General features: G+C 38.9%; 1 long non-coding RNA gene across 1 annotated transcript in view; it reads right to left on the bottom strand.

Annotated features, from left to right (window-relative positions):
• LOC143693905 (uncharacterized) overlaps nt 1–12,847 on the bottom strand; it is a 62,333-nt gene that overhangs the window by 19,283 nt on the left and 30,203 nt on the right. Inside the window, exons 2-3 of the long non-coding RNA XR_013181902.1 lie at nt 8,019–8,084; nt 6,305–6,410 (exon numbers count right to left, since the gene is read on the bottom strand). This is a non-coding gene — a long non-coding RNA (uncharacterized LOC143693905). The remainder of the gene's footprint in view (nt 1–6,304; nt 6,411–8,018; nt 8,085–12,847) is intronic.

The following is a 12,847-nucleotide window of genomic DNA, read 5'->3' as shown; positions in this document are numbered from 1 at the left end:
TGCTCACCAGCTGGGGGTGGCTAAAGCTGTAAGTCCATTGGCTTTCAAGCAGGGAGCAGGGACCATCTGCAATTCAAGCCTGGCAGCACCCCAATGCATCAGCAAAGGTGGCTACTTGCCATTCAAACATCTTTTCAAAGCTTTTTTGTTTTTCCTAGAGGTTGAATTATTTACTGATTATTTTAAAATTATTATTTTATTTTATTTGACAGTTATTTCTGATCAAAACCTGTGTCACAAGGCAGGACATGAAGTGAGAGAAATTTTGTTGGAGCTAGAGTAGAAAGTGTTTTTTCTTAATTCTTTCTTCTACTATATTTATTTTGATTAGCTTTTAGTGTTGAAAATTAACTTAATTTGAACAAATCCATTGCTCTCCTGCTGCAGGGAATAGGAGTAAGTAGAAGAGTTTATCTTTTGGAAGCAGTAAATTCAGATCAAGTGGGGCAGCAGAGACTGGTTAACTTCTGATTTGTCTTCAAAAAGTAGGATTTTTTTTTTTTTTTTAGTAACTGAGATAGTTTCAAAGAAAACATCTCTAAGAATGTATGAAATTTCAGATAGAGGACCAAAAAATTCCCTCAGTTCCAAGGACAGAGATGAGAGCAAATTAATATTACTTTTCCCTGTCATTATCACAGTCCACCTAGAGCAAACATGAGCAAAATGGGATCTAACGTGGCTCATGAATTCAGGATTTCTACCATGACCTCTCCCACACACCAGGGAGCAGCAGCAGCACGGGGAAAGGAGGCAGGAACACCCCGCTCTGCCGGGTGGCAGCTTCCTCAGGGCCAGTTCCCTGCAGCAAAGAACCGACTTGGGAGTGCCTCAGCTCATCAGCTTGCTCAAAAAATACCGGAGGGAGCAACAAAATTTCTCCCTGGTATTTTCAGAAAGCATCTTTTTTGAATAATACCACTTTTACTTCCAATCCTATGGATGGAATATGCCAAAGTATGACACTTGACTGGGAGCATAATCCACTGGCCAAGTCTCTCCTTGTGGTTTTATGGATATGCTGGAGAGATTTAGCTCACAGCAGCACCTAATGGACTCAGGTGAATAGTAAGTGTACTATCCCCTCATCCAATACTTGGTTTGATGGGCAAATGTGATTTTGTGTAACAAGTCCTGGCAGAGGATCTGCTTAAGAGCTTACTCATCTCATATAAATCTAAGTAAAAACTCATTAAACAAAACCCAATGTATAATAATAATTTGCATTAATCAGTGACTTCACTGAGAAGATATTTTAAGAAACAGTCAAAATAGCTGTGGGTAGAGTAAGTACAGGATTTTGTGACAAAAGAGAAAGGAGAATCGTGCTTGTTTTTTGTATATTCCCATGAGAACCTTCTCCCTTGGTAAAGATACCCATATTAATACATGTTATAGAGGGGTGGAAATGCAGAGCTTCTGAGCACATTACACCAACCAAGCTCTGAAATAGCCTCAGCTCCGTGTTTTACATGGACAGTGAATGCTCCAACTCACCCAGAGTCTGCAGACTGAAGACTGAAGAACAGAGAACAGAACAACACTGCACTTACACATTTACTGCTGGAATGGGTAGAACTGAAAATTAATACTGATAAACTCTTTTTTTAGCATGTGCTTCTTTATCTGGGTCCAAAGAAACATCAGGGAGGAACTTCTGGTTAGAAAACTAGGCCAGAACTAAAGCAGCTTTTCAGTTTGCAGTAGATGCAAAGTGGATTTGATCAAATTGCTCCTTTCAGAATATCACACAGGATATCTTTTACTTTTGTGAGCTGCTTGTATTATAATCAGTTTGCCCAAGGATTATCTTTTAGCATGTATAATGTCTCACAAAGTGAAGCTTCCCCCTTTCCCCCAGATATGATTGCATCTCCCAGAGTTTGTATCAAGGCTAACAATGTCATCTAGATTAAACTGGAAATAAGAAAAGTGCCTTGAAAAGATGCAAGTCTATAATTCCAAATTATAAAGTCTCTAATTAAGGGAAACATTCCCCTATGGGTAGATTGTTGCATGTGATCCTACAATTGCATTTCCTACACTTTCCAGAGCATTTGTTACTGCTCACCACCATCTACAGCAATGTGGCTGTGGAGCAATTCAGCACGAGAATGCACTAATTTCACTGTACAGACATGTTATTCCTCTACATTTTCATTATGCAAGTGAATTAAAAACATTTTTTATTTTCTTTTTCCCCGAAAGGTTCACAGCAGTTCATTTACCCTAAGCAACACATAAATTTTACCATGACAGGGAAGGACTGTAGTCCCTGGGCACCAGGGAGTGCACGGTGCCAGCCTTGTTCCCACTCTGAAGCCCTGCTGACTGATTAGGTGACTTCAGCAAGTCTCTGAGGTTTTACTAAATTTCAAATATATTCATATTTCCTTGACCAAGGGATTTGCTATTTCTCTGGAGGTTTCCAATTTTAGATGGCTCTGTAACACTTCTCAAGTATTCTCCAAGAAAAACAGGGCTGTCACTCAGAGAGGGAAGTTTCTAGGTGCATGGAGCACTGCTGAGCTGAGGAACACTTGTGATTCCATGGAACAAATGACATGCCATGGCATGGTGAGCATTTCATTGGCATAAAATTGACATAAAATAGCATATTTCATTGGCAGAAAATAGCTTCATCCTGCTAAAGGAAAGAGCTGCAGTTACCTCAAAGAAAACATTGAGTGCTTTGCATCCATATAGTATCTGTCTTTTCAATAAATCAAGCAGATCTTCATAGGATTCCCTCTGTAGACCTGTTATGTACAGGAAGCAGCTTCTATTGTAAATTAAATAACTGAAAACTGTAACAAGTGAGAGCCCCTCCAAGATTTCAGCATTTTCTCTTGCTAACTTAAGGAAGTCTCTTCTGATTAAATAATCAAATTGCAGGGGCAGATTCTTCATTCAAGATCTCTCAATCAATTACCGAATAGGTCCAAGAATTCCATTTTTCACAGGTAAGCTGAAGAGGTTATCCAATTGTATTTGTACACACACACATGCACTGGCACACAAAGTTGGAGCATTTGGGTGCATGAACTCAGAAAGGGAAAGAATGATAAGCAGGTTCACCTTTCACCATTCAGATCTGAAATCTTTGGTTCTTTGTTATCATTAGTCCACAAAAACATGATTTAAAATTGCAAGCAAAACGTGGAATGAAACAGACTCATATGAAAGAGCAACTAGAACTTTGTTAGTTTCTTTTCAGCACACACCATGTGTCTACCTCTCTTCTTTGGAGATCAGAAGTACCAAAATAGAGTGAGAAGCACTTATTCCACTATTCCTTTCCTGCCTGAAACCAGGAAACACTGGAAATCTCAAAGGAAAGACCTTTTCTAACAGCAAACCTTTAGGTATGCTTCAAGCAGAGGGGTTTGGATAATTACCTGTCCCTGGGCTAGATTTCCCTAGCAACTCACTGAACTATACCATGTGTCTGATCACTGATGAATACAGCTCATTTTTGCTTTCATCTAGGTGAGCATTTCTTCCTTTTCTCTAAATTTCTCAGAAAACACAATAGTCAGAAATACTTGAGAGACCAAGGAGCCCAAGACTCCTGAAAATGGGACCTAGGTGTTTGGTAATTAATTTTTAAAATGAAAATCCTAAGCACTCAAAGATTAGCTTTTAAAGGTTTTTCTCTCTCTTCTGCATGCAGAGCAGTGCCTAGTGTGATTTTCAGAAAATGGCTAGGTAACTAAACTCCTTCAGAAATGTTTTTCTTGTGGGTTAATTTGTTCTGAAGTCACAAGGAAATCTTCTGGAAAGTTATTTATATCAATAGCTATCACACCACTGAAGTCATCCGACCTAATCATCCCCAGAGAGCTGCAACAATGGGAATTATAAATAGCAAAAATATCCTGGATATCATCTCCACTATTTTAAAAACATTGTTTTGATAGAGAACAGTAACTAAGAAGAAATCTCAGGACGTCAAGTATCAGAATACGTGCACATTTGTCACTGCCAAGAGGTCCTTCCAGGGGCCAAAGCCATTTAATGCTGCAAAGGTGTCACAATGGTCTGTACATTCTCTGCCTGGCTCCTGGATTCTCTCTCATCATATTATGCAAGGGGGGAGCTGAAACTGTGTTGATAGGTAACCTGGAAATGCAATAGGTTAGACAAGGTAACGAAAAGCGCTGTCCTAGCTCCTGGATAAAAGGAAAATTGCATTCAAGTAGTTGTTTATTTCCAGCCTGTTTGCAGATGGACTCATTTTGCCATCTTGTGCATTGCAGTTTAAGGGTATCCAGGACAGACTGACCTCTACAAGGTCTCTCTATTTGTCTTCTAACCTGCTTCCCTGCAAGCACAAATCTAAAGTGCCAAAGTTCTATTTTCTATGCCTTAGATAATAGAGATAATAGAATATGCATTATTTTAATAATTTAAGCATTTCTTTATTTTGGTGGAGTTCCACATTTGCCCTCTCTGATGAGTACTGCCTGAGAAAAGCTGGGATCTTGGACCCTTTTCACTGTTTTGACAGTATTCAGATGATCCTCTAAATCCAGATAAAACCAACCAAAGATCTCCATACTTGTTGTTCCTTACATTATTGTATAAAGTTTCTAATGCAGACAAAAATTGGAGTGGTTAATCAGATGGCATGGAGAAAGTCCTAGCTCCATAACGTGTAAAAAGTTATAAAGCCAAACTTCAATATCCAGGTTGAAATTTCTTCTTTTTTGACTTGTTAATTTTTTTTTTAATTAAGTTTGGTAGAAAATAGTTCAGTCATTTTTGGAACAAACTTAGTGTGGGGTGGTTCCACCAACATTCATATTTTTCATCTGTTTTCTGAAGAGCCATGGTGATTTATAAGAGGAGCTTTAAATCTGGCAGTGAGACAACCCCCAAGTGAGAATGGTATCTTTGTCCCTAGGCAAATCCATTCCTAATCAGCCATGTTAGAAGTTACAGAAAAATCCCAGTTGGTATTTACAAAGGAGAACCACATTTTGATTTTCTGAGTGTTTCAACAAGAGTGTGCAAGCCCTGATCCTGCTGAGCCTCTTGTCCAGGGCAGGTACTACACGTCTGTAGGCACAGCTCAGGGCAGGTTTATCTTGAACAGAGTTTTTGTTTTCTTACAGCAAAACTCTGACATAAACAAAAAAGCATAACAGGGAAGAAAAAGCTAATTAGGAATTAGTTGGATATTAGAGACTCCTAACATTATTAGACAGCATTAGAGCCTTTGAAAGTCAGCCTGCACAATAATATTTTCCCTAGAATTTAAGGGCTTATTCTCCAGTTGTTCTAACTCAGCTCTATTAATATCACTGGAGTTACATTAGTTTTCCCTGACTAATATCCTTTAGTTATGCAGACAAGCAAATAAAATTACTTTAGCTGTTCTTTTAAAGTCATTCCCAAACACCATCTGAAAGGGTCCCTCGGTACAAAAAACAAACCCCAAACACAGGACTCCGACACAGCCCTGAACTGGCTGCACATTCCATATTGAGGGTCAATAGGAGTTTCACAAGGATACCCTCGGTCACTGCTTCCTCACAGCCACTTACAGAGGGAGGGGAAGAAAGGGTTTGAAAAACATTCCAGATTTCAGCCGAGTTTCTGTAGCTGTGCAGACACGGGAGTTGCTGAAATGTCCGGAGGGACAGCCCCAGCAAGCCTGTGACCTTCTATGACAAACCGGACCATGGCATTTCAGAAGGGATTTAGCTGGGATTGTTAAACATGTGCCAAAAAGAGAACTGCTTCTTGGATTTTTTCAATCAAGTAGCACTATATTTGGACTGGAAACAGCCTGTGGATGAGCAGGAATAACCATTAGAAGGCAAGCGAAAAGTTTCAAGCAGATACCACAGTCAAGGAAGAAACAACGCGAAGGTATCTGGGCAAGTTTCCATACTGACTGAAGCAACGCTTTTCCCATGACATCAGACTCAAAACAACCAATATATTATAGTCCATATGTTGGTTAAGGAAAGCCCAAGCCGTGCAGAGCCATGCACCAGCCTTCAGAACAGCGGCTGAACAAAAGCTGGATCGCTTGCAAGCCATGGGAGTTAATCAAACAAATAAAAAGCCTCAGGTTTTCAGGATAAGGCACCTGGGTCAGACTTCTCAGCACGATGAGGTTGTGAATCCTGAGGTAAGACTGAAAGCAAACTGCCTGGATCAAAGCTATGCAGTCTGACTAGATGGAAGGGCAATGAGTAAACAGTGCTTTGAATATGCAGCAGCCAAAAGGCTCGGAAAACTGTAAAGTTGGTTGCAGAAAATGTGCTCAGAGAACCTGGAGTTCTCTACCTACCTGAGGTCATACGGCATTTGCATGAGAAATTTGGACTTTGGAATGGTTTGCAGTCAGAGTTCAGAAGAGCTTTTGGCAGGTTAAGCACGTTCCCAGTAAGATGATGCTGAGGATAAACATGCAAGAGAAATATATAAATGCTGTTTTCACAAGAATAGTGCTGCTTTCTTAGAACTGCCTGTATTTTAGGGAGGGAGGCTAGAACGCAGTCCTGATAGGATGCCAATACAATCCATCGAGAGCAGTTCGTAAATCACACAGCTTAGCAACTGAAAAGGACAGGGTACATTTTCAGATGTGAAACAAGAACAGAACCATGTTCCTCAGGAAAGAGCTACTTGTTTAGCATGTATTGATGCTGTTTACAAAAGGATTGGGAGTTTAACTCTTAGTGTAAAATGGCCTAATAACATAATAATTACTGCATGCAGCTGAATTCACTGAGATATTTTATCAAACCTTGAAGTATCTGACCCATTGATCCTCTGTAATAAGGAACAGGAGGGCACCTTTGATCTTTCTCATGGAATTTAATAAGTCAAAATTAGAAAAGAGCCCTTTCAAATGAGGACAAATTTGACTAGGAGGATAACTAGGCAAGTTGTTACATTTTAATTGTATTTTAACAAAATTATCTAAGCTCATATATTTAATAGTCACAACAAATCAGGAAATAAAATGCTGCATTGTTGTCACTGGTAGATTAAAGTGGCAGAACATAGGTTTATAGAAGTACTAAAGGAAAAAAGCATTTCTTTTGTTTGCACAGTACTGAACACATTCACCAATCCAGCAAGAAATGCCTTGCTCCTTAGCCGGACTTGCAAAAATGCAATTCACTTAATGATTTGTTTTCTGTTTTAAATGATGGATATAGTTGAAAGAGTTGTTTTCTAGTTCTGTACATTCATTTTTATTCCTTTATACTGCTTCCCAGTGCTCCAATCCAGGAATTACTTGTTTAGTGTCCAACCTCACAGTGAAAGTCTCAGCTAAAAAGCCCATCTATGTAAACAAGTTTGGCAACCACAATTCTTCATCACTCAATTTGGGTCTCGGAAGCCATTTCCTTCAAGATAGATCCTCGTCCACAGGGATCTTTAGACAACAGCAGACTAAATTAATCCCAGGTATTGTCAAGAAAACAGGCACTGAAATGTGCTGCTTCCAAATATCAGCAACCCTCTGGAGACAGCCGCTACAGCAAGCTGTTATCTGTCAGGAAGATCCAAGACCCTCAGCATTAGTGATGAGCTCCCACAGCTCGGTGGGCTTCACTGTACATCTGCCACAGTTATTTGAAACACAGTCTTTTAAAAATTGAATTTTCCTGCCAGCTGAGGTGTGTTAACATCTGCCGGTTGCTGCTGTGCTGATCATCAGGGCCTAAATCCTAAGGGAACACTTAACAGCTTTCTACACAGATCTCTCAGTTCTGCTTTGCAGGAAGCAATGGTGGCATATTGGCCAAATTTGTTGCATGAAAAACACAAGGGTTTTGAAGAGGAAGAATTGCACATCTTTATAAGATTACCCGGATTTTAATTATCTGATTTTGTCTCTAGGTCCAGTCTGAAACCACTGGTGTAGAAATTAAGGTCCTGCCATTGTTCCATACTCACTGGCAAGTTACTCAGGGTATAAGGCACATCAGTGCTTCTTTAAAACTTTACAATAAACACAAAAGGTAATAACACTGGATGTTTAATCTTACCTTAAGATATAGCTAACAGCAACTTGGCTTTCACTCATGACATCCATCCCGTAGGTTCATGAAATTCTAGAAGGAAAAAAAAAAGTAAACTAGTCAGGCAGCCTTACCTAATCCTTAGGAAGCCATTCCTGTGAAACTATGGAAAACAGATATGGGTAGTCTGACAATTATCAGCCACAAAAGTTATCTTTTAGCCCTTGCTCTTGATTTTAAGTTGCTGTTGTACATTCCCCTCAGTGTGAAGAAAGAAGAAGGGAACCCAGCCAGACCCAACTGGGAAGAAACATTCTGAACCTGGTGACAGGGACTTGTGTGCAAGACTGACAGGTCAGTCATGTTTTCAACAGTGCTACAGTTCTGGGCTTTGGTGCTTAATTCCTGATGTACGGATAAGGCATGCAAAGGTAGAAACAGATATGGTGCAGTTTAACTTGCATGTACTGCACTGCAGTGAGTACCCATTCCACAGGAAAAATCTACCTTTCTAGTCTATTGTATGACTACATTATTAGGATCTCGATTAGGGTCTGTATAAAGCACTGATCGCTATTACAGACACTTTGAAGGAGCCTTCTCTATGTTCTTATTCCAAACTCAGGCAAGAAACCTCTGCTCATTTAACAGTAAATTGTTTCAATCACAGCAAGAACCTTTTCCATTATTAATCAGCACAGATTTCCCCAGTATTTGTTTCACTGGATGCATGTAAAACATCTCTGTGACTTTGTTTTGCTTTCAGTAGTTACCCCACCGGCAATTAAAACCTTTCGGCTGCACAGATCACAGTTTCCATAATCTACCCAGAGATTCTGTGACACTTAGTTCAGTGAAAATGCCAGTATGATTTAATAGAAAAACCAGAGATTTTCACATTTCATCTCCTTGTATATTTCATGCACATGATTGCTTTTCAGATAGTATTTATTTTAGTGTAGGAAAAGCAATTGAGTGGCAGTAAAATGTCAGGAAGCACTGGGCAAAGAAATGTTCTGCTGGGCTGAAGCAGCTGTCAAACATGTCTTCTCAAAAATCCTGAAAACTATGTTAGCTGCTACATCTCAGTTTTTGTGCACCTCAGCAGTTCTTCGTTCTGGCTGGAAGCATAAGCTGCTCACAGCATTCCGAGTTTGGCCATAGCCACGGCGTCCTGGAATTGTAACACTGTATTCTTTGGGGTCTATTCAATACTAAACTAAGTTTCCAAATGTTTCTTGGCTCGGCAGCCATTAACTGGACCTTGAACTTCCCATTTGTATTCAGTGGCGGGGGGCTAAACCTGCCATCTGTTTTGACAAATGTTTTCTATTGCCTCTGCATAGCTGACACAAAACGAGGCATATTAGAAGTTTAAATTCTCTTTCTGAACCATCAAGAATTCTCTAAGTCCTCAGAAATCCCATCAGAACACAGCTAATTGTAATTCTGTCTGCAAAAGATTTTAGCTTGTCATGAGGGGCAGGTCTTAATATCTTCCTAGCTCCATATCACTTGTTCTCTGAGCATCTGCCTACTCTTCATTCCTTTGGGGCAAAAATCTTCACTGAGTGGAAAATCATAGCTGCAGGCATTCTGGGGGGAAAAAAGCCCCAAAATTAACAAGAAGCATCACTTCTACTTGTGTCTTCTTCACTTTTCTCCAGACTGAACAGTCCCAGCTCTTGGCAGAACCAGGAGAGTCAAAGGAGCTTGATAAGGGCTGCAAGTTATGATATTAATAAACAAAGAAGGTGTCCAGAAAAAAGTAGTAATGAAAAGCTACAGTTCTTGACTTTTAGTGAGCTTTTCTAGATTCTGTGGAAAATATGTAATAATCAGACACAACTGGTCTTGCATAAATTGTCCTACATTATGTCCTACATAAGATGTGCATTTAAAATATTTGAAATGGAGCTGAATAATTAATTGATGCTACCACTACAAGAGAATAAAGGAAAGATGAAAAAATAAGGATGCCTTGCTAAATGAGTTAAGTTTGAGCAGATGAACCATGTCAGCATGGAAAAATATCCTTATATCATTCATGTCACATGTAACAAGACATCCTATCTGTGATTGCTGCCGTGTGCCACAGAGCCACTGTGCACATGAATAAATCAAATGCTATGCAAGACATCCAATTAACTTCAAAATATTTGTTTTCAGATCGGTTTCAGATGGGAAATTTATCCACACAGATGTAGCTGTCACTTTTTACAGGCTGGACTGTCACTAACAGATTGTAACTAACAAAAACCAGGAGAGCAATATTCCACATCCTTTTCACATGGAGCATTTGGGTTCCTGGTCATACTGTAGGTTCAGCCATTGCATATGTGCCAGGAGTCTGTGTGAAGGGTCCTGAGAGATTCCCAGCCTTCCCCTGGCAACCACCCACCCTACCAGGACACAACAGAGAGGTGTTGCTCTTTCCAGATGCATCAGTGGTGTCGGTGCCATCCTGTGCCCCACAAAGCATTAATGGTTTCCAGATGTTGGCTCACAGGATGCTGACACAACTCTTGCACCATCAGAGTATCTATCACACAATGATATTAAGAGAAGTTTCAGAAACATGGGAGAATTTTACAGAATTTGGCATCTGTAGTGACAAGAAGAGCAAAATACAATGCTGTTGTAACAGGGAACTTGTTCAGCATTACTGCCTAGGATCTTGTCCAGATCAGCCTGTGCTGCAGCACCAGAAAGGGAGCAACCTTTGAACTCACTGTGCAATTTCTAGCATTAGTTATCATTCCTGAAATGCTGTGTAATTACTTAAGTAATATCATGAATAAGTATTAGTAGCTAGGTCTGGTTGAAAATGATACATTCATTTTATATAAAATAGTGAAACTGCATTTTCTCTTTCAATGTATTTAAACACATCAATTTCCTTTCTGAAACAAAAAATTCTTCTATGTTTGCCTTTCCTACTTGTCTTCACTTACAAAACCACATTGAGAGAAGAGAAAAAGAATACAGGAAAATTTTAAAACTGTTCATATCACTAATTCTTTAATAATAATCAGATCAAATGATAAAATTTTCTTTAGGAAAAAAAAAGACTGGCAAACATAAAAGTATAATCTAGAATTTGAAAATGCAACAACAATAGTATTTAAAGACTTGAGACAGATTTTAAGAGGACTGATTGAAGCTTCTCTTAGCATATGTGAAAGATTTTAGACTCTGGGAAACCTGCTATTTTCCAGAGATATCATCTCAAATATAAAGAAGAATATAAGGAGTTCTTCACTGATCCCGTTTAGAAATTATTCCCTCATCTGTGAAAGCAGAAAGAACAACTCTGTTGGTATAAATGACAATAAAAGCAGCTGCTGATTTGTGGCTGTATTTGTATTTAAAAAGGTGACCATGTAACAGCCAGTAAACACAAAACATGAGAAGAGGAGGAAAGCCCAGTGATAGTAACCATAAAACATTTCAAGGGCAAAACTAAGAAGAAATGTGATTTGATCTGTTCTAGTCCATCTGACATTTTTATATCCACATTTAACTAACAGGTCATTAATATCCACACAAATGTAAGCAAGGGAATTTTGAGCCGAGATGTCTTGTTCAAAGCAATAAAAGCTTTATTCACACTCTGCTTGTACCTCAAACATTTCATAACTTGGCAGCCCTGAACAAGTACTCTGAGAGCCGCCAGTCCAATTGCACAGAACGGAATCAGTCAGCATCTGTTCAAAAAATCCTTGCTCTGCTATGGAAAAAAGCAATTATCATTAAAGTTTTTCCCTCAGAAAAATCTGGCTACACATGAGGGGAAAAATCAGATAGCAAGCTGAGTGCAATAGGGAGTTTTAATTTTCCCTTTTTGCCTTCTAAGTAGAAGAGATTCGTTCAAGTGAAGTCCTTTTGCAGATTATAACTTCCTAAAGAGCCACAAGAGGATTTACTCATCCAAGTTCCCTTAATACAGTCCTGTCCTATCCCCAAACATTCTTAAATGCTGAGATCAGCAGATAGCAAGAACACATGTCAGAAGAGACGTGTTCTATCACTCAGAGGAAGATAACAGGGAACACTTTTTCAAGTTAGCTATTTGCAATTTGTCAGAAAGTCTCAGCTTCCCACTTCAAACAATGGTTTCTGCAGCTGAATTTCTTTGTGCAGACTGTGCTTCATACAAAACAGAATATATCAGAAAATGAGGATTAAAATATTAGAACAGTATTTTTAGCAGCATAGTATTTTTAATAAATTTTCCCATTTTATTGACAAATCAAAAGGGAAAAACTTCTTTCTGAGATGACCATATTTTTAAAAAGAAAACCAAAGAGAATCCCAAACAGAATGATATTTTCCCAACCCTAAATCAATTTACTTCATGACTTTTAAGTTTGTATGGAATATTTCTATAAGGTTTGCATTTAGGCATGATTAAAGTTGTGATTCTCACAATACTCATAAGACTAAAAATGTCAGTGCTCCAAATATATGCAATGATTAAATCTTCAAGAATGGCTTCACTGACTTTGAGGTCTCCAGCTCTGATTTTCACAGCTTTTTATAAAAACAGCACTATGGAACTGGTGCTGGAGTGAGTCTCATTCTGAACTGGGCTGAAACTAGTTAAGGTTTCTTTTATTTTTATCCGTGCTAAGGGAAGGATCCTATAGTACGTAAATCTTATGTCATTTTATGGCCTGTTGGGAGAGTCCCAGTGTTTTCAGTGGGAACAACAATTTTAATGCAGCAAATTTTAAAAATTAAAGATTATTCCTGAGGGTCTTTAGCACAATAAGCAAATGTCTTTGTCAGTATAAAATACACTGTGTGTACACAGATTTACTGTAATACAGAGTTGGATCACCAACAATTCAAAG

Source organism: Agelaius phoeniceus, chromosome 4 (genome assembly GCF_051311805.1).
Source record: "Agelaius phoeniceus isolate bAgePho1 chromosome 4, bAgePho1.hap1, whole genome shotgun sequence".
Classification (NCBI taxonomy): domain Eukaryota; kingdom Metazoa; phylum Chordata; class Aves; order Passeriformes; family Icteridae; genus Agelaius; species Agelaius phoeniceus.
This window is presented reverse-complemented; position numbering and strand designations above follow the sequence as displayed.